The sequence below is a fragment of the Caretta caretta genome, chromosome 14 (genome assembly GCF_965140235.1).
Source record: "Caretta caretta isolate rCarCar2 chromosome 14, rCarCar1.hap1, whole genome shotgun sequence".
Lineage (NCBI taxonomy): Eukaryota > Metazoa > Chordata > Testudines > Cheloniidae > Caretta > Caretta caretta.
In genome coordinates, this window is record NC_134219.1 from 24,767,843 (window position 1) to 24,790,934 (window position 23,092).

Below are 23,092 nucleotides of genomic sequence, written 5' to 3' on the forward strand. Positions count from 1 at the left end.
ACACAAGAAATCTATAAACTGATCGCGCTCTTTCTCCTGTAGGCTGGGAAGGAAAAGAGAACAAATGGTATTGTTCTTTCTGTTTATAAATACTTGGCAGGCACTCAGGTGCTACGATGATGAGGCAATATAAATACCTGGATATACAGAGCTAGACCAATAGGCAGATAGCTCTTGCCACAGAACTTACTGGTGGCTGTAACAGTAACCTTGTTTGGGCTTGGGTTGAGGTACAGGCACTTATGACCATGGCCCCGCTGCATAATACACTGACTTTCATCCTAAAAGCACCTCACAATCAGTATGATATTTAGATACAGCAATCATCCTACCTACCTGAAGTGCAGCCACCTGTGGGGTGGGAAACAGCAGTGGCTTAACAGTGCACACTGATACTACAGTTTAAGACAAAGTGAAGAAGGACTCTGGATCCAATTGAAAGTGCCAAGGGAATTTAGGTTGACAGATAGTAACTGCTTAGACTGGAAATAACCCATGTTCTGGCTAAATTGTCCAGATCCTTTGTTTGTTCTTTATATATATACAATATATTTACTAACTCAAATGCAGTTAAAAAATAGAATCAAAGGCAAACTGTGGGTCTCCATTTTCCATCTGCTCCAAAAGATGAATGTGTGAAATGATGTGTGATCTGACAGCTAAAATAGTCACTACTCCCCAAACTGTAACCTCATACCTCTTACAAAGTCTGCATGAGGAATGGAGAGCAATTGGCATCACAGTCAATAGGACTCTGTGCTCATAAAACATTGTCCCAGTTTCATTTGAATGTTGTCACAAGGTTATTCCGGTAAAGTTCCAGCAAATGAGCCAAGTGGCGATTGCTTTGAATATGTTGCAGGCTGACATGGCAATTTTGCAGAGCTGATTTACTGCAAAGATTAATTTCACCTCAATATTAAATTGTGTCATGTGGGAAGACTGCTGAACATTGATTAGGAAGAGAGATGTAATTACTGCATAAAGGTGTTCTGCATAAATATATATTACATGGATTTCCAGTATAGTTAACTGATTGGCAGCTTTAAAAAGGGTAACTGCCAGGTGTGATGTGACTTACAAATCGTGACTGTGGATGAATGATGCAGGTTCAGGACCGCTGAATCTGGTGTGAGACTCCAAAGAAACCAAGTACACTTTGGAGTGGGGGAGGATTTTCCACAATGTTCAGCATTGGCCTAACATTTCTCCCATTGAGGTGAATGGTAAAATTCCCACTGACATCACTGGGAGCAGAGTTAGGCCAAAGCTGAGCGCTTTGGAAATCCCATCATAGAAATGTAAGGCTGGAAGGGACCTTAAGTAGTAATCCAGTCCATGCCCCCATGCTGAGATAGGATCAAGTAAACCTAGACAATCCCTGACAGGTTTATCTAACCTATACTTTAAAACCTCCAGTGATGAAGATTCCACAACCTCCCTTGGTAACCTATTCCAGTATTTAGCTATCCTTATAGTTAGAAAGTTTCTCCTAATTTCTAACCTAAATCTCCTTTACTAGGGATTAAGCCAATTACTTAGTGTCCTAAGTGGGGTGCTGAGACCCACTGAACCAAACTGTAAACCCTGTATATGATGGAAACTACTTCAACTCAGGGGATGCAGCAGCACCCCCACTACTCCTAGTTCCGGCACTGATGTTCAGTGGACTTGGAGGAAAATGGATCACTGTCCTCTTCATAACAGCCGTTAATATATTGAAGACTGTTATCCGGTCCCCCTCCAGTCTTCTTTTCTGAAGACTAAAGAGGACCATTTTTTTTTTTACCTTTCCTCATAGGTCAGGATTTCTAAAACTTTTATCAGTTTTTTTGCTCTCCCCTGGACTCTCTCTAGTTTGTTCACATCTTTCGTAAAGTGTGGCACCCAGAACGGGATACAGTACTCCATCTGAGGCCTCACCAGTGCCAAGTAGAGCAGGTCAATTACCGCCCATATCTTAGATACAACAGTCCTGTTAATATACCCCAAAATGATCTTAGCCTTTTTCGCAACTGCATCACTGAGTTGGTTCATATTCAATTTGTGATCCACTACAACCCTCTGCATTACCACCTCCTAGCCAGTTATTCCCCAATTTGTAGCTGTGCATTTGATTTTCAGAGTCTTTGCATCATCTATCACAAACGTTCTGACATTATGTGTCTGTTTTCCCCTCACATCTGTAACCCTCTCCTCGTCTGTCTTCTACCTCCCATGTGCAGGAGATTGTCGGACAAAACTGTGACAGTCACTAGGGTTGTTTGCTAAATGCTGTGACACGCCACAAATTTACACCCCCCCCAAATGGGTAAGCAAACCATGAAGCTTTAGAGAGAAATTATATTCATGGCCAGGTCACAGCATTTCTTATATGCTTTACGGCAAATCAAAAATAATGATGGTCCTGTCAGACTCAGCACTGTGATTCTGACAGATGTGGCCACACAACTCAGCCCTCACACAGTGAATGCTGCCCCATGTGTTTGTTCTGGTTAATAGGTCCTGACAGGGAAATCAGAGCTGCCCTGAAGCTACAGGCCGGATCTCCCAGCTGTGCCAAGGCGCATGCCCTCTCTGTCCATTTCCTCCTCCCTAGCACTCAGTCCTGCTCTTCAGTTCGCACTGATTATCAGATGCTCTCTAAATAATCCACATACAACAGCAGTTTATGTAAGACCGTTGATGTCAGCGATCATCCAAGTGAAGCCAGTAACTGGAGAAATCCCTGAATAATAGAACATTGAACCTTCAACCAGTCAGATGTCTGTCTAGGGGCATTTTGGGGTGGGTGCAGAAACCTTTAGTGCTCCTTAATGGGTAGAGTTGGAAAAGCCACCAAAAGAGTAAGGTGCTCTTGGTGTGCCCTCTGGCTGCAAAATTTACTCCAGACGGAATAGTCCTGGATGCATCATGGAGACCCTGAGTTTAGCTCTCAGGACAGGTAATTGGCCTCAAAATTACCTTGACACCCACAAAATGGCAGCACATCATATTGCTACCTCCAAGCATCATGGTACAGTATTGTGGTCCATATGATGGGGATGGCCTGTGATATTGGGAAGGGACACAGATGTGATAGCAAATATTTAGACAAATGTAACCACAAACCATGCAATTATACAATTGTAACCATCTCTTGGAGTAATTGCTTCAGAGACACACAGTCTGTTCTTCCCCTTTTTGCCTTTAAAAAAAGAAATGCCGTTTGATAGCCCGTCTGCTTCCTTGTGCTTCTCCTGTCTGTGCTCCACAGTGTGGTTTACACAGCAAGACTCTGTGTGAACATATCGTGGGCCAAACTCTCCTCCCTGGTGAAAGCCTGGCCTCCTTCTGAGGTCAATGAACTGCATGCTGATCCTGGTCTGAATCTATCTGAGCTGTCAGCCATTTCACCTTGTGTCTTAACCTGATGAATCTCCAATTGCTTTGCACCTTTTACCATCTGACAAGCGATAAAGAGATCACTGAAGCCGCCTTGGGGTGCTAATACTATTGTGAGTATACATGACTAACATTACTTAGATCCTGAAGACCCCAATGCACCTCATGCATTATGTATATGGCACCTCTACAATACTGCCCTGGGGTGGAGGGCTGCACAGTATCCATCTTAACAGTATGTGTAGGGAAGGCTTGGGGCCAGGACACTGCTTATACCAGATGTGCCACTGTTCTTATGGGGTTATCAGAAGAGCCCCCACAGAATAAACTGCTCAGTGTTTATTTTGTCTGCCTGCGAAGTATGAAGGGCTGAGTGTTGCTGGGAACAGAACCTCTGATGTCAGAGTGTTCACAACCTGCTTCTCTATAACTAACATAGCAGAGGGAGTTAGACAGAGGCCAGGACACTGGCACTCCCCTGCCTTTGGTTGGTGTGTCACCCACTGAGTCCCCAGAATCCCTTCCTGTAGCACGCAGGTCCCTCGGCATTCTCACAGCCGAACGCTGAGGAGCATTTCTCTGCATAGTGTGCTAGATCTGGTGCGAATACAGAACAAAGTGCTGGAGTAAATCTCTGTCATGATTTGGAGTCAGGTTCCAGCTCACAAATTTCCCTGTCACAAAAAACACCTCCACAGCTGGCTGGAGTGAATGATGAGATGAGCGGCCCCCAGCCTTGTGGGGATTAAAGGCAACCCTTCAAGCCCTGCTTCCCACCCAACCTCTTCTCTGCTGTTCCCACTACACAGAACAAGTCCCTGACTGTCTCCTATCGGTGCAGCGAGGTGGGAGGCAGGCCAGGGACCCCTCTGCAACAGCTCGGAGTGGAGGCTCAGGAGCACAACTGAGGAGGGACTTGCAGCCTGAAGCGGGGTTTGGAACCCCCATGGAGTGTGTGTGTATGGGGAGGGTTTCCTTTCCCCACCCGCCTGGAGGAAGAGAACGATCTTGCCATTCCATAATTACTCTTTTCTCAAAGCCTGGTACCCATCACCGTTTGGCAGGTCGGAGGGCCAGTACCAGAAGGCTTCGTTCAGGACACCCCTGCAGCGATGGTAGCAGAGAACCCAGTTTTAATTTGCTTCTAATGTCATTACCATTTGGCAGACTTGCCAGAGAGGCCAAGGACTAGGGTTATTTGGGGAAGTCTCGTGGCCTGTGCTAGACAGGAGGTCAGACAGATGATCACAATGATCCCTTCTGGCCTTGGAATCTATGAATCTATGAACTGGCTTCCCCATCACCCACAGAGGCAGCCCCTTCAGGAATTTCTATGTGAAATATCAACTTTCAACAACATTTCTAAGGCTGTTAGAAAAGCCGAAACCCCCCAAGCTCCTCATATTTTTGTTTTCAGTGACCAAAAGTGAAAAATTTCAACCAATCGGGCAAACATTTTCAATCAAACTGAAAAGTTTTCCCCAACCAGACGAAGCTTTTTGACTTTCAATTGCCAAAAACTGAAACATTTTCAAAATGTTTCAATTTTTGACTGCTGATTTTTTTTTTAAAAGTTAATTTTCAGGGTTTGGGGTATTTTTATGAAAATTCAAAAATAGCTATAGAAAAAATGTTGACACAAATAAAAAATGTTTCATTTTCATCACAATTTACAGGGGCAGATAAAGAATATTTTTGACCAGCCGCTGTGAATACACCCAATGTCAGCCTCCACACATATCAGTCCAGTGCCCTTAAACCTTCATGAAGCAGTAATTACTGTCTGGGGTTTTCCGCTCAGTGTCCCCATTCGGTGCCTAGAACTGTGCAAATAATTGATATTTTGGTTCACTGGCTGAACCAAAAAAGTTGAAACAAAAGTTGTTTCATTTAATTTTTTTTTACTCTTTTATGGTTTTTTTTAAACTTTCATATGGAATTGTAATCAATTTAAAAACAAAAATAGTTTTCAATCGAAATGTCAAATTTCAAAAGTAAACGTTTTGATTTTTCTGCATTTCCTTGTTTTTTATTACTTTTGATCATTTGGCAAATTTGACACAAATCTGTGAAATATTTTGGTCAACCTGATTCTGCATTTTTCAGCAAAATAAATTTCCAGCAGAAAACTCACCCAGCTCACTGGTACGCTCACTCCTGGTCCTGTTTCATCATTTGTTGTCCGAGGGAATCTTGTTTTCTGGGCTCAGTGGCCCTTCCTTCATTTGAAGAGGTGGATCTCTCCTAGATGGGCAGAATGCAAATAGGCTAATGCATGCCAGGCTTAAACAACAATGAATAGATGTGTTTGTTTGTGTGTGGCAGGAGCAAGGCGGGGGGCGTGGATCAGAACTTGTCTATTGAGTAAAATGCCTCTCTTCTAATCAACGTTAGGGCATCGTACCTGTATTCTTGCTGGACATCGCAGTCTAGTCCCAGAGAAGTGGCCAGGAGTCCCTGCAAATCCTGCATCTTTGGTTGACCAAAAGAAAAAAATCTGTTGACACCATCTCCCCTGCTGCTCTTTAGTTTAGAATAAGGGCATCAATGAAAGCAACAGTGTCATGTGACTTTGGCTTTATTTGCTGTTATTGCTGCTTTGAAATGAAAAATTGATATAATAGACCTCTCTCAACACACAGCAGTCTGCACATTTGTACAGTGTTCTTTGAGGACAACCAGCACCCACTGGCATAAAAAAAGTGACAGATGCTGTCTGCAAATAATGAGCTGAACTAGTTTCCTTTGGAAGGGAACCTTAGAACAATTCCTTTGAGCTTGAAAAGTCACTGAAGTTCTTGTGAGTATCCGGAGCGGCTTGCGTGTGTGTTTGCTGGAATGGTCATAGCCCATTTCATCACATGGCATAAATATTTCGAAAGCACTTCCATTATAGAGACTTCTCTGGAGACAGGAAATGACAGATTACTCACTGAGAATTTTATATCAAGGAGCAATGCTCTACAGGGAAGAATTTACAAAGCACTCTTTATTGATCCCTCTCTACATACCTAATGTACATGTCGCATATGTGATACATGTATTTATCATGTCCCTTTGGCTGCCTCACCTGCACTCTGTCTACTAATCCATCCTGCATGTGATTCATTCCAATATTCCAAACCCCTGAGCAGTCTCAAACAGCTGCTATTAAAATTAAAAAAAAAAAAAAACATGCTGCCACAGAAAGGGTTCCTCCTTCTCTCCCCAGAGTGAAATTGTCTTTTCTACCCCTCCAGATTGCTCCAGTCTAAGGCCCACAACTGCTACAGTTCAGTCCTATGTTCGTGACAGCTTTTCTATACATAACAATGTTTGAACGCATCTCCCGACCTTGCAGAGCTAATAGTAGCTTTGCACTGCCGGAAAGGGGAAATTCCCAGCTCCCCAATGAGACATGAGAAAAATGTTTCAGTAGATTGGAGAGGCACAATTTTCCTTTATAGAAAGTCATGCTTCTTTGTCCCAATTATATCACATTCATTTAGGTGTCTCATAATGTTTGTTCCAGCCAGTAATCCTGGTTCTGAAGGAAGGCTCCCGGGTCTGTAATCCTCAGGAACATTGTAGCACATTTTTAAAAAACAGATGCAAGATTTTCTCCCCTCCAGTCCTTTGTTCTAGTAACTGATTTTACCTTTCTCAGACGGGTACCCAATCCAGGGGGCTTGCTTACTGCAAAGCAAGCTCTTGCATTCTCATGGGTGGACTTGGAAAAGTCTATGGGGATTGATTTCTTCCAACATTACTTGTTCTGTAGACCTCATTTAGACTTAAAAGACAAAGCAAGACTAAAGGCTGTATGGTACAGTACTCTAACTTACTGTACATGAGGTAGAATGAGAAATTAAAGTTTGGATTATATGATGCATTTACTGACATCATTTTATTGCTATAATGTGAGACCATAGATTAAGGCATAAACACAAGGGAGCAGAGTTAAGGCTGAGCTTTCACGACAGTGAGAAGTACTTTAGAAATATGTGTAAGCACATGGTAAAATAATGACAGTTAATAACTATATATAGATATTATATATATAAAATATATACCAGAGGGAGTCTGTTAGGGTTCCCTCCCCACTCTGAACTTTTGGGTACAGATGTGGGGGCCCGCATGAAAGACCCCCTAAGCTTATCTTTACCAGTTTAGGTTAAAAACTTCCCCAAGGTACAAATTCTTCCTTGTTCTTGGAACAGTATCGCTGCCACCACCAAGTGAGTTAGACAAAGATTTAGGAAAAGGACCACTTGGAGTTCCTGTTTCCCAAAACTATCCCCCCAAGCCCCTTCACCCCCTTCCCTGGGAAGGCTTGAGAGTAAACAAGGTGAGCACAGACCAGCCCCTTGGGTTTTTAGGACACTAAAAACCAATCAGGTTCTTAAAAGCAGAACTTTATAATAAAGAAAAAGTAAAAGAAGCACCTCTGTAAAATCAGGATAGAAGGTAATTTTACAGGGTAATCAGATTCAAAACACAGAGGATTCCCCTCTAGGCAAAACTTAAAGTTATAAAAAAAACCCAAAAACCAGAAATAAACCTCCCTTTTAGCCTAGGGAAAATTCACAAGCTAAAACAAAAGATACTCTAACACATTTCCTTGCTATTACTTACTATTTCTATAATTTTAGATGTATTATTCAATAGGAGCTGGATTACTTGCTTGGTCTCTCTCTTTGTCTCCGGAGAGAACAACAAAAGACCAAACAAAACCTTCCCCCCCCCCAGATTTGAAAGTATCTTCTTTCCCCATTGGTCCTTCTGGTCAGGTGCCAACTAGGTTAATGGAACTGATTAACCCTTTACAGGTAAAGGAGGGATTTTACGCTACCCTTAGCTCTATGTTTATGACACGGCTTCTTTACCTGTAAAGGGTTAATTAGTTTTATTAACCTAGTTGACACCTGACCAGAAGGACTGTGTTTTGAATCTGATTACCCTGTAAAATTATCTTCTATCCTGAGTCCTTATCAAATTATGGGATCATTGGATCCTTTTGGAGTAAATGGTTCTCTGTGGGCCATACTCTGTCTTATTAAAGCCCATGGAACCCCATTGATATCAATAGGACTGAATAGCTGTAACTGGGAGCAGAATTTGGCCTATAATATCTGTTGTGGAGGACACAGATGAGACAGATACAGTGAGAGTTTGTTCCAGTGGGAGCACTCACTCCAGCATCAGCCACTCCAATTTCCCTTTAAACTCCTCACATTCCTAAAGGCCACTATATGACATATTTTCAGAATAGAGAATAGTTGTTGATAAATCCAGTTCTAACATGCAGTACTTTAATTACATTTGCATGCCATTTCATTTCACTTGAGCTACAGTTCTGTTGCCTTTAAAATTCCTCCTGTTCTGCTAGGACTGAGTATCTATTTGACAGGTTCTCAGTATTATTCAATGGACTCCACCTTGCCAGACAGATCATCCCCTGGAATGAAGGAAGACTTTTAAAGGGACAAGAAAGAATGGTAAGGTTGCAAAGTCAGGCACACAAGTTAAAAAATGCCAGAATTAAGATTGAGGTATGTAGGTCCTGATTTTCCAGAGAGCCTAGCATTTTATATCACTTTATAAGTTCAAAACTCAGCCTCAGTCAACTTAACTACCTGTAAAAGTACTTGCCTAACATCATATAGGAGCTCTGTAGCAGGGGCAGGGATAAAACCCATCACTGCAGAGCAGCATTCAACTGCCTTAACAATGAAATCATCCTTTCTTTTCCTGCAATCCTCTGCCTCATCCACTCACATTCCAGTTTCTGCAATAAATGAAGCAGGGGTCCTACAGACAACAACTTCTTTATCTACACAGCCAAACCTGCTTCATCCCCAGAGGGCTACCTGTCCTGTGCACTGAATAAGGCAGGGGTCCTGTAGAAAAAATACTATGTGATCATGTAATCGAGGACTGTTTCGTAATGTGTATACACAAGGCCCTTTAAAACAGGGAGCTGTCGTTGCAAGTCACAAGCCTTCTCCCAGTCATGTGTCCTAAAGGATGCCATAGGAACGTAGTGACTGCCAGACAGGATCAAACCCAGGGTCCGTCTAGCCCAGTATTCTGTCTCTGACAGTGGCCAGCTAGATGCTTTAGTGGAAGATGCAAGAATCCCTGAAGTAAGTGGATAGCCACAGCTACATCTTCCGGCCCCATAAGCAGAGGGGCAGAGAAGAGAGACATGGGACAGGAAAGGACCTGGGAGAGGACAGCTGTAGGGAGGCGCCGGCGATGAAACTCTGGAAGAAGGGTGTCGTGGACCACAAAGTCCTGGAGATGAGGACTAAGGCAAGATTCCCCCCCGGCGGTAACACTGGATTGCATTGCTTTGCTTTGCTTCTTGGTTTCTATGTTAATAAGCAATGGCCCGGCCAGCTGGCGGCTCTACTCAATAGCTACCAGGCCCCTCTCCATATCACTGTGAGGAGGAGAGACCAATGGCGGGGCTGGGTCAAGAGGGAGGTGAGGGAGACCGGGAGTCCAGGGCTTCTGGAAGAAGCCAGGGAGAAAGGGATGTGTCAGTGCTGTGAGGGCTGGCTCTGGCCCCACTCCCCTCCCCCTTTAGGCACACAGAGAGCAGGGAAACTCTCCATGGCTTTGCCTGTGGTGGGTGCCATTGACAACCAGTAGGCCCGAGCGCCTCTTTGCTGGCAGGTCTCTGCATGTGGGAGCTGCTCCTGTTGTTCCCCTAATGGGATGGGGAAACTTCAATTGACAGGTTTGTTTGGGCGCTTGGTCTCCCCCAGCCCTGGGGTTAGGGTGACAGGAGGTATGGGGCAGAGGCAGGGGTGGTGCGGGGGAGTCTGGGTAGGCTGTAGGATTCAGGGATGGCTGGGTTTGGAGAAGATGGGGAGCCTGTGGGGTCTTGGGGAGGAAGAGGATGAGGGGGGTCCTGGGGAAAGTGGGGAGAGACTGATGAGACAGAAGACTAGTGATGGCATGAAGCTCCAAACACAACAATGCTGCATTGGGACTCAGAGGCTAATCTGGCTGGGTATCCCCAGACTCCTTAAACCAGCCCTGCCCATCTCACTCACTCCCTAAATACCTAAACTGCAGCCTGCCCAGTGCCTTTGCTGCAGTCTGTCCTGGATGCTTTGAGGCCTCTGCTTTCACCGACACCGAAGCCGCCTCGCCCTGCCTGGCTAATTGCACATAGCAGTATTAATCCGAAATGTATCTCTTACCTTATATGCCACCTGTTTTGCAAATCGTGGAGCAAAGCCCAAGTGAAGCAGAGATTATGTAACTGTGGGCCCTTCCGTTAGTGCGGCTCTGAACTCCTGATGCTTCGTGCTGCAGTGACACTCCTTGACTGGCTCTATGCAGCAGGTTGGAGTAGTCACACAGCAATCATTTACTAGACCGAATCAGCCATTTAAAAACACAATCACTATTAGCCCCAGTGAACCATCTTAGCTGGAGCTGGGACAAACAGGAATTCTCCCTAGGAACAAAGCCCACTTGGTCCAGGAGTCAGTGTTTCTTCCTCATTATCTCATGTCTGACTGCAGCATAGCCCTTGTACGTCTGCTGCCAGCACAGCTGGTTGCCAGAGATTTATTAGGTGATCAATACGCCTGGCTTTCATGTTTCTCCATGATGTGAGCCTGCTCCCATGTTCTCATTATGTGAATGAAATGTGAAGGCAGCTCTGCACTATTGATCTCATGTTGTCGACTGGCTCCTGCCTGAGTCTAGAGTCTCTGCAGTGCTCCCTTACTGCTAGAAGGCAGGGTTAATTCCACCTTCTACTCTTTTCCACATCAAACGTGCCAGCTTTAGGACCGGAGAAATCTGCCCCATTCACCCGTATACTCCCCTCCACAGACAGACCACGCTTTGGGGTGATAGCCACAGGAAAAACAGAGCTTCCAGTTTGTTTACTACCTATTGGCACAAGTCCACAGGGCCAGCTTTTTACATCTCACATTCCAGGCTTTGCATACTGTTCTCAGAGCTGCAGGAAATGGCATGCCATTCATTACTATTATTCTTTGTTGGGTCACTGGGACCCCATTGTGTTGGGTGCTGCACGGCTGCATGTTCAGCTGGTGTTTGTAAAAAATAGCTCCAGTCTATGAGTGTTTTGCGGAGATGCTTTCTATCCAGGTTGCATTTTAAAGGTTTTTGTGTGACTCTGTGAGTACAGTGTGCTGGGATGGGCAGGGCAGAGGATGATCTGAGCAGGTGTCCCTGGAGAGGTCCCTGTGCAGCGGAGGAGAAGCGATGATGCCTCAGAGATTCTGGGGGAGCATTCTCTGTTGCCAACACTTCCAATTTTATCAGGAGTTTCATAGCACAGTATTTGGTGTTTTGCCTAATGCCCCAGCACCTGGAGTCCTGTGACTCTGGGAGAATCTCATCTGTCAATGAAAAATAGAAGTACACTGCTGGCATAGGAAAGCTGGAAATGTGACCCCTAATAGCTCCAAAAACAGCAGACACGTTTTTTAAAAAATTGTAATTTTAAAGTAATTCATGAATGTTGCGCCAATCTCATGATTTGGGGGGACCTCACCCCTGGTTATGGAAGGTGTATTGTCAGCCATGCTGAACATAGGCCTTGCTGCAGGTGAAGCCTGCCCTCCATCATGGCCACAGGCCAGCAGGTGGAAGGGGAGGGTGTGGCTGCACCCCTGCCATCCCATGACATCCCCACCCTGAAGTGTAAATGTTGCACTTGGCAGCCCTCCATCCAAGCAGCTTCTAGTAGCCCTCCCAGAGCACTTCTAGCCACATGGGTCTGCTTAATTATTGGAAGCACTAGAGGAATGAGAAGGCTCCCTGCATTCTCTCCCACACTGGGCAGTCATTACTTAACCCTAAGTGCTCTCTCTGCTAAATCACAGTCTGTGCCTCTTCATCACTTCTCAGTGGCTTGCACTCCGTTAACAGGCTCCTGCATGGAATCGAAAACTGGTCAGTGCCATCTATAGGTGAGAAGTGAAAACTGCAAGTGATCCTTGCTAATTTGCATAATGCCACAGAAGACATGATGAAAATAATGACTAGGATTTATTATTCTACAGTTTGTGCTAATTATTTCAAGTCAAGATGTTAAAAATATAAAATTGTATGTTGGACTTTTTAATTGGGCCATGATTTGGGTTAACGAAGTAACTTTTAAATCACTCTCCCTAATAAGCAGAAAGCACTAGAAAAGGGGGGTTGACTGGAAACATAGCTAATTAAAATAATTCACTTGAGTTTGATGGGAGCTGGCTTAGATCCTAAAGCACTCAGTGAGGTTAGATGAATGTAAGCGCTGTTGTGGATCTGAATTGCTTTAGTCTTAGCTCTGCAAGGGTCTCTGAGGAGCAGTGCACGTTCACATGTTGGCTTGTCTTTTGCATGGTTTGCTCTTGTCTAACTTTGTTTCTTTAATAGACAAAAAATCCTGCATGAGATCATTTCTAGGGAGACCCAGAGGTCTTTGCAGCTGCCCCTCAACAATATATTGCAAAATAGCCTGTATAACATCTGTTAAAATTTTATTAATGCATCATACTATGGAGGTGATTACTACAAGAGCAATGGATAATGATTTTTAAGTATCATTCTTCAAAAATATTAACACATTTATAAGCAACGTCCTAATTTGAAGTGATATCATGTTCTCTTAGTTGTAAGTAGTTATTAATTACAATGCTACAGTAAAACTCATTAGGGAATATATTAAAACTTTCAATTACTGTCACTTTTATTCAGGAAGATTAGATGAGCTTTTTTTTTGCCTTCAGCAAAGATCTGGAAACATTTGCTAATTTCTTAGTACTGTAGTTATTTCTATGAAATAGTGTGATCCCTCATTTACATATAAGAAAGCATTTTCTGTAGTCAGTCTGACCTATCCTGTTTATATCCAGAAATTGAGCTGAAGACACACGTGATAAAAAAGAAGTCCTCTCTTATGGAAACTAGCAGCACTTTGTGCAGTCACATGGTGAACATTGAGGATTCGTTCTGGGCCTTATTTAACCTGTTCTCTAATGTTGTGCTCTGCATGGCCCTTAGACAGTAACGGGGATGAGCAAAGCTCAGTGTTTTCTTCTGGTTCATAGGGTTATGCAAACATTTCCTTTAGTTTCACACTAATTGGAGTCCCTCCCCCTGGTTCTTACCACTTGAATTTTGCTTTCAGTTTCATGCTCAACCTCCAAGCAAAACCCATTTGAAACAACTGAGGTTCTCCTGGTTGCAGACCACAACTGTGAATTTTATATAATTTCAAAGCAAAGCCATAAGGCAACCCCAGGATCACTTGAAACTGGGCCTGGGTTTGTCCAAATTCTATGTGATCTGCAGAAATTTTTTTCTGAGTTTAACAGGCGAATTTTGTCCTGTTGCATATTTCAAAGGAAACATTCCATGTGATTTTACATGTGATTTTACCCACGAAACATGATTAAACGTGCAATTATAAGCTACCCACATTGTGACGCTCTCCATCTCTGTCCTGGCTCTGAGTAGATGTTATTGGTTCCATAAATGCTGCTTTGATGAATCATACATAATAGTGCTAAAAAACATCTTACAAAGCTCCATCTGTCCTCTCTGTGGCATCCAGCTTGAGAGAAAGGGAATCTCACGCAATTCCATTCATATCTCACGTTTGCAGGTTTGTGTTGTTAGAATCATCAGATAAATTGGCCCCATGGAAAAACACAGAAATAGCAGCCATCGAGATTTAGTTAGTGATCTCGGCCAGGTGATATACCTGCCAGCATGGAAAACACAGGCTGAAAATCTCAGGAATCTAGAGCTCTCTGAGAACTGGATTGAATGATGGTGGGAAAACAGCTATTTCACCATGCCTGAAATCACACTGTCCACTGGCAATGCAGTACTCTGCAAATACTAGTTGCCCCCTGAATCCATTTGCTCTTCCCCAGCAGGTCCCTCAAGTCTTCATTTGACATTCCTTTGACAGTAACAACACAGCGCTCTTCTGAAGCATTGTCATTCTGAGGGTGCTGTGCAAACATTACTGAGTGGTTCTCAAGACTTTTATCTGTGGAGCTGTTCATGGGCAGGTGTGCAGAATGGGAGGTTTGCAGAAGGATGGAGAGGTAATCTTTGATCTTATTGAGTAGCCCACAGGATGAAGGAACCGATCTAATCGTCACACACACACACACACACACACACACAAACACACCCTGTCAAGGTTCCCTCCCCACTCTGAACTCTAAGGTACAGATGTGGGGACCCGCATGAAAGACCCCCTAAGCTTATTTCTACCAGCTTAGGTTAAAAACTTCCCCAAGGCACAAATCCTTCCTTGTCCTTGGATGGGTACTGCTGCCACCACCAAGTGAGTTAGACAAAGATTCCGGGAAAGGACCGCTTGGAGTTCCTGTTCCCTAAAATATCCCCCCAAGCCCCTTCAGCCCCATTCCTGGGGAGGCTTGAGAATAATATACCAACCAAATAGATAAACCAGATCCTTAAAAAAACAGAACTTTATTATGAAGAAAAAAAAGTAAAAGAAGCACCTCTGTAAAATCAGGATGGAAGGTAACTTTACAGGGTAATCAGATTCAAAACACAGAGGATTCCCCTATAGGCAAAACTTTAAAGTTACAAAAAACAGGGATAAACCTCCCTCTAAGCATAGGGAAAATTCACAAGCAAAATAAAAGATAATCTAACGCATTCCTTGCTATTACTTACTATTTCAGTAATGACAGGTTTCAGAGTAACAGCCATGTTAGTCTGTATTCGCAAAAAGAAAAGGAGTACTTGTGGCACCTTAGAGACTAACCAATTTATTTGAGCATGAGCTTTCATGACCTACAGCTCACTTCATCGGATGCATACCGTGGAAACTGCAGAAGACATTATATACACACAGAGACCATGAAACAATACCTCCTCCCACCCCACTGTCCTGCTGGTAATAGCTTATCTAAAGTGATCATCAAGTTGGGCCATTTCCAGCACAAATCCAGGTTTTCTCACCCTCCTGGATTTGTGCTGGAAATGGCCCAACTTGATGATCACTTTAGATAAGCTATTACCAGCAGGACAGTGGGGTGGGAGGAGGTATTGTTTCATATTCTCTGTGTATATATAAAGTCTGCTGCAGTTTCCACGGTATGCATCCGATGAAGTGAGCTGTAGCTCACGAAAGCTCATGCTCAAATAAATTGGTTAATCTCTAAGGTGCCACAAGTACTCCTTTTATTTCTGTAATATTAGATATATCAATTCAGTAGGAGCTGGATTACTTGCTTGGTCTCTTTCTTTTGTCTCCTGAGAGAACAACCACAGAGCACAAAACAAAGCCTTCCCTCACCCCACCCTCGATTTGAAAGTATCTTCTTTTCCCATTGGTCCTTCTGGTCAGGAGCCAACCAGGTTATCTGAGCTTCTTAATCCTTTACAGGTAAAGGAGGAATTTTATGCTACCCTTAGCTGTATGTTTATGACACACCTGTTAGGGATTACTGTCATCAGCCACATTTTAGAGATGGGTGACTAAGGCAGAGAGAGGCTAACTGACTTGTCCCAGATGACGTAGGAAGTGTGTGGTAGGCTAGGAGGGAAGGCAACTGGGGTCTTGCGAGCCCTAGACCAGGATCATATCTTCTGGACCATTCTTCCTCTTTCTCAGCCAGCCTTCCTCTTTTGAAGAAACCTCTTGATCTTTAAAATAGTCTGGATTCCATCTGTCGTGAACTCATCACTGTCACCATCAAAACCAGGAGGAGATGAAAATTGCATGTTGAAACGCAGTTGTTATTACTGTAAGCAGAGTCATCTGCCTCATAAGAATGCGGTGGGAGTTTCTACACATTTGTAAAGGATTTTGAGATTCCAGGATGGAAAGCACAGTTGATGTGCAGAACATTACTGGTTTATTACTATTTCCTATAAAATATTAATGATAAAAGTGATACAAATAATATACCTAGAGAAAATCCAGTGATGCCAGGAGCAGGGCAAAGAGATCAAGGTGGAGGACTCTTTGTTTCATGTGATCCTTATATTATTTGCTGAAAGGGAGAGAATTTCAAATTCTGCCTCTGCTGTTCACAAGCCGGCTGTCCTGAAAAGAACAGCACAGTGCTTGTTCCAGTATAAACCTCACTGCCTCTCCAGCTGTGGAGTTGCTTTCAAATTGGGGCCCTAGCTTATGGGTGCAAGGGTCTTGGGCTAATTTTTGCGGGTTTATTAATAAAAATGAACCTAAATGGTTTATATCAAAATAAGATCACATTTTAGAATGCAGAGTTGTCTGGCCATTTCCCATGCATGCTCTCACATGTGCATCTGCCGTGGCTGACAGAGAAGGGTCTTTTAACTCAGAAAGTAGAGGCTTCTGCTTTAATCTCCACTGCTGTGAGGTTTGATCCCTGCTGCTCACAAGCCGGGATGTGGTATAACACAAACCCACACACAAGCAAAAGAGCCCGTCTGCTCTCGTGAGGCTCCCAGCCAAATTTGCAGACTCAAGATTTTTCTAAGAAGTATCTAAATGTGCAGCTGCTTCTCCACAACAAACCTAAATCTGACTTCTCTGTTGGCCATCTGTTGCTCCTGGTGCCCCATGAATCCTCAGACCCAAGAAGACGTCTCTCTCTGGCCATTTTTAACAAATGACTTTATCTCTGCTTGACACTCTGGGACATGTACATTGCAGAGTCTTGGGCCAAAACAGAGGGTGTCATGAGCTTATTTTTCTTGATAAGATGCAAATTTGCGGTACAGAATGTCTCTTCGCTCTGTATTTTCTTTGTCAGTTTAATATACATAATAATAACACCTCCCACTTGTATATGTCACACTCCACTGTGCTCTTAACTCAACTATATATTGACTTGCAGAGAAACAAACAGAAATTGACCTTAACCAGAAAGGATGGATGTTGGTTTCTTAAAAACCTTTGTTTGCTCAAGGTCTATCCAGGGGCAGAATGCAGCTGGGGTTGAATGCTTTTGTATGGTAGCCTCTGTTATCCATGGAGTTCAAGGAGCTTTATTTGCAGTAATTATGAGAGCCTTAAACAAACCTGTGTGGGGCATGGTAGGCTCAGTGACACTGCTAGCATCTTACAGATGAGTGAGGAATGCAAGGCACTGGAGTCGATGCTGGGGAATGTTCTGTAGATCAAGTCAAAAATGCCAATTGTTTTAAATCAATTTTTTGTAGGTTACCTGTGGAAATGTATTGTGTTTTCAATGAAAAGGGGAAAAAAGTTCTGAAAACTGAGTATATTTCAGGTTTTCAAAAACTGAAAACCATTTTTTTTTTGTCTAAACAAAACAAAACAGATTTTTGTTAAAGGAAACTGAGCGTTTTCAGTAAAATGTTTGTTTCCTTGGAAAAGCCATTTTGCATTGCAAAAAAAATTGTTGAAAAATATCCAACCTGCTCTAGCTGTGAGGGGCAGATGAGGAAGTGGAACGGGAACTCAAAGGAGGGAACTTAGACCTGATCCAAAGCCCAGTCAAGTTAATGGGCATCTTTCCACTGACTTCAGCGGGCTTTGGACTCGGCTTTTAGTGTATATAACTTAAAACATTAACAACCAGTTGTCCCATTATAGCCTTGATAAGCTGATCCCTACGTTGTATCCTGCTCCCCTCTGTCTTTACCCATTTAGACGCAGCACTCTGGGGCACAGACTGCCTGCCTCTGTGTTTGGAAGTGTGAGGCCTTATGTATTTTGGCACTTCTACAACAACAACAACAAGAATAAGAATAAATGGCAATAGTAATACTAATCATGGTGATAATAATAACTGATTAATAAATAACAACAGTGAAGTGAAGCAACAAGTTACCCTGACTTCCCCAAGGTCACACAGTGAGTCATAGGCAGGGCTCAGGATAGTTCCCGGGAGCCTAGTCTCCCTATTAAACTAACCACTAGACCATATTAAACATAGTGATCATAGAAATGGGGAACTGTAAGGGACCTTGATAGGTCATCTAGTCCAGTCCCCTGCACTAAGGAAGACTAAGTATTATCTAGAGTAGACTATCCCTGACAGGTGTCTGTCTAACCTGTTCATAAAAACCTCTAATGATGGTGATTTCACAACCTCTCTCAGTAATTTGTTCCAGTGCTTAACTGCCCTGACAGTTAGGAAGTTTCTTCTTAATGTCCAACCTAAACCTCCCTTTCTGCAATTTAAGCCCATTGCTTCTTGTCCTGTTCTTAGTGCTTAAGGAGAACAATTTATCACCCTTCTCTTTATAGCAGCTTTTATGTACTTGAAGACTGTTATCATGTCCCCCATTGTCTTCTCTCTTCCAGTGGAAACAAATCCATTTTTTTCAATCTTTCCTTGTAGGTCATGTTTTCTAGACCTTTAATCCTTTTTGTTGCTCTCCTCTGGACTTTCTCCAATTTGACCACATCTTCCCTGAAATGTGGCGCCCAGAACTGGACACAATACCCCAGTTGAGGCCTAATCAGCGTGGAGTGGAGCGGAAGAATTACTTCTCGTGTCTTGCTTACAGCACTCCTGCTAATACATACCAGAATGACGTTTGCCTTTTTTTGCAGAAGCGTTACATTGGTTGACTATATTTAGTTTGTGACCCACTAGAGCAGGGGCTCTCAACCTTTTTCTTTCTGAGCCCACCCCCAGCAGGCTATAAAAACTCCGCAGCTCACCTCTGCCACAATAACCGGTTTTCTGCATAGAAAAGCCAGGGCCTGCGTTAGGGGGTAGCAAGCCGGGCAATTGCCTGGGGCCCCACACCACAGGGGGCCTTGCGAAGCTAAGTTGCTCAGGCTTTGGCGTCAGCCCCACGTGGCTGGGCTCAGGGCGCCAGACTTCAGCCCCATGCAGTGGGGCTTCAGCTTTCTGCCCTGGGCCCCAGTGAGTCTGATGCTGGCCCTGCTTGGCAGCCCCCCCCCCCCCCCAAAAAAAAAACACCTGCTTGAGGCACCCAATAAGGCCACAGACCCCTGGTTGAGAACCACTGCACTATAACTCCCAGATTCTTTTCTGCGGTACTCCTTCCTAGGCAGTCATTTCCCATTCTTTTATGTGTGCAATTGATTATTCATTCCTAAGTGTAGAACTTTGTATTTGTCCTTACTGAATTTCATCCCATTTATTTCAGACCATTTCTCCAGTTTGTCTAGATCATTTTGAATTCTAATCCTGTCCTCCAAAGTGCTTGCAACCCTTCCCAGCTTGATATCATCCACAACCTCTATATGTGTACTCTCTAAGGCCATTATCCAAATCATTTTTTAAGATATTGAATATAACTGGATCCAGGACAGATCCCTGCAAGACCATACTCGATATGTCCTTCCAGCTTGACTGTGAACCATTGAAAATTCACTCTTTGAGTATGGTTTTCCAACAGTAGGTTCATCTAGTCTATATTTATGTTACAGAATGTGGCCTGCATGAGATGGGAACATGTAACAGAGGTCAGAAGCTGGATATAAAAAGGCAGGAGAACTTGTGCAGGGACTGTCCAGTTCTTCATTAACCTCTCTTTTCTCCATCGTACCCTCTAAGGGCTCAAAACAGCACACATAGCCAGTAACAAACTTTGCTTGGCATTTTGATGGGCCAGCCATACAAAATGTACATTTGCATACAGATAAGTGACCCTAATGACTATCCTGTAAATGCCACATATTGTCAGAATGACTCCCATTGACTTCGGCTGGCTTTGGATCAGGCTCTAAAGGAGAGATTTCCAAGGCATGAAGAGCAGTTAGGTGCCTGGTTCCCATCATGGGAGCTGTGCACCTTAGTTCTATCTTTGCCTTTGAAAATTCTCCCCCTAAGTTCCTGAGCTGATCATTTATTTCAGCAGTAGGATTTCTCCAAAGTCTGCAGACATTACAGAAATAATTCTACACTATGATCAAAGGATGCTGAATAACGTGTGCAACACTTTTTGTGAGGACAAACTATACACCAGACAAGTTATATAGCAGAGCTGCAACCAGATTTCTGTACTTACAAGTGAACTAGAAATCAATCCAAAGCCCATTGCCTAGCTTGTTTCCTTGTTTGCCAAGGGTCAGACAACCTTGATGTATGAAATAATGTAATAAAACACAAAGGATAAGCCAAAATAGTGATTTCTATTGAGATCACGCAGGAGGTAGATGTGGAGGGAGAGAGAATCGGGAAGTCTGTTTTCATTGTTACGTACCTTCTGAATGTCTTCAGTGTCTGGTCTTCCAGGGTCGACAGGTTGCACCATTGTGGCAGATGGTAAATCCTAATAATGATACGAGCCTTGTGGGGAGCACCTTCCTCAGATTACACCATATGCACTCCCCCAACACCAACAGAGGCATTGTGCCTTCAGCTCTTGTACAGGCAGGCAGCTTTCAGCCACTGCTGCCAGCCCAGCCTGCCTTCGCTCTGCCCCCACTCCCCACAATGGGTACCTTTATGCTGCAGCTGGGGGGGTACTTCCCGCCAGGAGTAGACAGATATATACTAGCTCTGCAAATAGCAGTGTAGCTGAGGGCAGCCTGGGCAGCAGCTCAGGCCAGCCTGAATACAGACCCAGGGGGGCCAGCCAGGTTTGTATTCAGGCAGCGAGCCCGAGCTGCTGCCAGTGCTACCCCTGGCCACACTGCTATTTTTAGTGCACAAGCGTGAGCAGAGCTAGAGCGTGTCTGTCTGCCCACAATGGGGAGCACCCTCCCTGCTCTAGTGTAGATATGCCCAATGCAATAGCTACAATCTAGTCACAGGACCAGACTTTCAAAAGAGCTCAGGGCTGGACTCTCAAGCACTCAGCACCCATGAGCTCCCCGTGTGATACCTATGGCAGGTCTTCCAAAGAGCATTGGGAAGGGATGCCCACCTTGAAGGCTTCCTAACTAGGAGCTGCACTCTTCTAAATCTCTGATGCTTGCAGTTTGGTGCTGAGCATATTGGCTATCTGACTCTTCCTGTATACAAACACCTTCTGCAGTTCCACCAGTAGAGAATACAGACCAGCCGGTGACAGAGAGACTATCTGAGACAGTGTAGGTCAGTGTCCAGCTCCTGAATGCAAACAACAAAGATTCCAGTCCAGATTTACTAGGGGACTTTGAGAGCAGAGCCTGTGCTTTTTACTATATGTAGATGCCGTTGCTGCACTGGAATGCAGTGAGACAGAGCCGTTTGTCCAATGCGGAGCTGTGCCTGTGTGCTATGCATGCGGAACAAGTAGTCTCCTCTGTCATTGGACATAAAAGATTTATCTAAGAGGGAAGATGGCCCTAAAACACCATCACTGTGTTTAATGTGGAGTGATTAATTGGCTAGAGCTGTAAAGGACAGTTGCAACATTTTGAGAGACATTATCTGCTATCCTGTTTGAATTAAGAATTCATAATGACACAAATCATTCAGGGGGCTTGTTTTGCTTCAAGTTATACTGTACACAGATTATCTGGCCAAAGAAGCTAATTAATGTGATGGAAACAGAGAGCACAGCAGACAATAGATCTCCCTCTCTATTGAATCTATCGTACCTTCCTACTTATCTGCATGCCTAAAGCATGGTCTGCCGAATCAGGCACCAGTGAGGCAGTCAGGCAATTGGACTCTATCACTGCCTCTGTCCTTGATGTGCAAGCTTGTTCTGTGCCTATGTTTCCCAGGCTATCACACAGGGAAATGCTATTTACCCCCCTCTGTAAAATGCTTTGAAATTGAAGAACAAAAAGCATAGATATTATCATCCATCGCACATCTAATGTGCCCATTACCATATTATTGAGGCACCCTGACAAAGGTCAGTGTCGAGGATTCTGCTCTGTAGTTTCCTGGCAATGTAACTAGCCTGTTCTTACCCTACGGCCCATTAGAAATCTGATTCCTTCTCTTTGCAACGACATGTGAAAGGTCCACTTTCTACACAAGCTTTGCCCAGTGTCAGGATGGAATTGATGCCAGTTATTTATTGGAGTGGGTGGAGAATTGACGTGTGACATTCCCAGATATGCTAGATTCTTCAGGAGGGAGCTGTCTGCAAGTGTTTCTGGGGCCAGACCTGTCTACATAGGCTTATTGAAAAGACTGAGATGCACCTTGCGTTATATTTGCATAAAATCTTCATTGCCCACCTAGAGCAAGTACCGTATAACACCGATGTGGCACTGTACCCTGAACTGCAGCTTGGCATCCAAGCACCAGCCACTGAGGAATTGCACAGGGCAGAATGTGATGCTGGGCTTCCCAGAAGGAACAAAGACAGTGGGCCTGATTCTGACCTGGGACTGGTTTTATTCTGGTGTAACTCCATCAACCTCAGCAGAGTGATTCCTGATTTACACCAGAGTCAATGAGGATAGAATCAAGTTTGAAGAGAGCTGGTAAGTGAGAAGAGGAAAGCTTACTGCTAACCAGCCTGAAAGGCCACTTGTACCTAATCCCTATCTAATTCTAACCCAGACATTCTCCTGCTCTGTGCTGGAGAAGAAAAGAGACTCCAGTCTGGAGCAGCAGTGAAAACTCAGACATGTGGGCCTGGTGGGAAGGTTATTGTCACTATCACTGACCCCTTGGAGCTCTAACGACCGCAAGTGCTCAGGACCACAGTTTTATATGTTGTCCAAAAGAGAACCCCTCCAGCAGTACACTGGGGGAATAGCTCAGAGCTTGCTAACGCTACATCTACACTATGCACCTTTTAGCAACACAACTGTGCCGCTAAAGCCATGCCACTCAAAGGTGCGCAGTGTAGCTGCTGTTTGTCAGCAGGA

General features: G+C 44.0%; 1 protein-coding gene and 1 long non-coding RNA gene across 6 annotated transcripts in view; one reads left to right on the forward strand and one right to left on the reverse strand.

Annotated features, from left to right (window-relative positions):
* Positions 1 to 20,645, reverse strand: part of LOC125621215 (uncharacterized) — a 55,511-nt gene extending 34,866 nt beyond the window's left edge. The window contains exons 1-2 of one of the 2 annotated variants that reach the window (XR_012664930.1): positions 20,536 to 20,645; positions 5,519 to 5,628 (exon numbers count right to left, since the gene is read on the reverse strand). This is a non-coding gene — a long non-coding RNA (uncharacterized LOC125621215). Of the gene's footprint in view, positions 1 to 5,518; positions 5,629 to 10,577; positions 10,661 to 20,535 lie in introns of those variants that run through there. The other variant, XR_007352460.1, reaches the window with a different exon arrangement.
* Positions 1 to 23,092, forward strand: part of SHISA6 (shisa family member 6) — a 399,954-nt gene that overhangs the window by 110,867 nt on the left and 265,995 nt on the right. The window lies entirely within an intron of this gene.